The sequence below is a fragment of the Microtus ochrogaster genome, unplaced genomic scaffold, assembly GCF_000317375.1.
Source record: "Microtus ochrogaster isolate Prairie Vole_2 unplaced genomic scaffold, MicOch1.0 UNK1, whole genome shotgun sequence".
Lineage (NCBI taxonomy): Eukaryota > Metazoa > Chordata > Mammalia > Rodentia > Cricetidae > Microtus > Microtus ochrogaster.
In genome coordinates, this window is record NW_004949099.1 from 40,132,803 (window position 1) to 40,134,943 (window position 2,141).

The window sequence follows — 2,141 nt, forward strand, 5'->3', positions numbered from 1 at the left end:
ATTTAGTATTAAAGCTTCAGCAGCTTTAAAGGGTCTCTAGCACCCTGGAGGCAGGTATTTAAAGCTAGTTTAGGGGGCGGGCAAGGCTAAGCAAGCGTTCGCCAGGGATTCACTTCCCTGAACCAGATTTTGGCTTATGAAGGAGAGAGGAGGCGGAGGCGGTGGAAAGGTCAGACAGATGTATTTGGAAGGAGTCATGGACACAGCACTCATTTTCAAATTCTGCAGGGCGATCCATTTCCAGAACAGAACACCCGGCTCCAGAGGAGTCTAGACACTTGTGCCAAGAACTGAAGTCTCATGACCAGCCATTTATAGGCTCTGTGGGTGGTGGGGGGAGGGGTGCTGCATGGGACATGATGGGGGACACATAAGACACAGGACAGGCCCCGCTTAAATAAAACCACTTGTTCTTACTTAAAAATGAGTTCCTTAGCTCAGGTTTACGTGCTTAATCTCTTGTTAGATCCCTTCAAAGGGTTCCGATTCAACAGACAGCTGCCAGCTGGGCACAACAGAAGTCAGGCGTCGTGGGAAGCTGGCACGCATGTGGGTGGGGTTTTCACAACACATTTACTCCCGTGTGCATAAAAGGGTAGTTACAGCCTTGCCTGATGTCACCTGATGCCAATCACAAATGCGACTCCATCCTAACTCCCTTTTACCAATCAATCAATTCATTGGCAAATACAGATTCCAAAGGTTAGCTTGAGAGGAAAGAAGAAGTAAATTAAATTTGGTTTGTGCTCTTATGTAGGAACACTGACGCCGGCCTCCTTGTGCTGTAACTTTCATGAGAAATTATAGTTCAGTACAAATGAGATTTGACGTTCGGAACCCAGGGTGTTCTAGTCCCCAAAATGACACACCTCCATTTCCAAATATGAAGAAAAACTGGGAGCTGGTGAGATGACTCAGGGCCTAAGAGCACTGGCTGCTCTTCCAGAGGACCCAGGTTCAATTCTCGGCACCCCATGGCAGGCTAACTAACAACTGCCCATAACTCCAATTCCCGGGAATCTGACACCATCTTCTGGCCTCTGCGGGCACCAGGTGCACACATGGTGCACAGACATACATTCAGACAAAACACCTATACACAGAAGATGAACAGATTAAACATAACAAATTAAGAGAAATATAAACTTTCATGAAGGATTTGACTAGACAAAATGAAATCGCTTTAAATTTCTCTCGCATTATAGTACAGTTCAAGGCAGTTAGTCAACTCTTCCAGGAGTCATTATGTTTAAGACTACCAGTCAAATCTGAAAGCAGGTCTGATCTTGAACCTCGAGGCTTCCAGCTGTCACGGCTACTCCAGAAAGAGGCCAGCTGGGATAGCCATGACATGAAGGCAGCTAATCACAGCCCTGTCTTTCTTTCAACATGTCCATCTTCCTGAGTCAAAAGGAGAATACCCGCCCCCTTTGGAGACAAGATCTCACTGGCCTGGCACTGCTGTGCAGATCGGGCTGGCCTTGAACTCCTCTGCCTCCTGCTGCTGGGATCTACAGGCTGCAGCACCACGACTCTTAGCACCCCTTAAAATTATACCAGGAGGAGAAAAAGCAGCCCCGAAGCTGGCGATGTTCAAATGACGATCAAACACTAGCTGGGCTTTAATGTAATTGAGAGGCAGAGAACGGTGGGCTAATTTGCTCTGGTTCAAATTTTACCCAGCCAACTTGCCTCGGGACTTTAAGCAAATTACTTGGGGTCTGACGCCCCTTACTCACCCGTGAATCACAGGTGTCAAGATAAGAAACTCCCTATTCACACAGGTACCGCCCAGTAAGAGGCTAAATGGGGGTCACCTTATTTTTCAAGCAGTTTCTCCAGCCCAGATTTCCTATAGAGCTTTCCAGGTGGGTCCAGAATATTCTCAGATTGAAAAGAGGGCAATGATGCTGGGCGGTGGTGGCGCACGCCTTTAATCCCAGCACTCGGGAGGCAGAGGCAGGCGGATCTCTGTGAGTTCGAGGCCAGCCTGATGTACAAACTGTCATTTCTAGCCGGGCGGTGGTGGCGCACACCTTTAATCCCAGCACTCGGGGGGCAGAGGCAGGAGGATCTCTGTGAGTTCGAGACCAGCCTGGTCTACAAGAGCTAGTTCCAGGACAGGCTCCAAAGCCACAGAG

At 48.6% G+C, this 2,141-nt stretch overlaps 1 protein-coding gene across 1 annotated transcript in view; it reads right to left on the minus strand.

Moving 5' to 3' along the window:
• The window catches only part of Tigar (TP53 induced glycolysis regulatory phosphatase), a 20,214-nt gene that overhangs the window by 16,575 nt on the left and 1,498 nt on the right, over positions 1–2,141 (minus strand). The gene's annotated exons all lie outside the window — the stretch shown is intronic.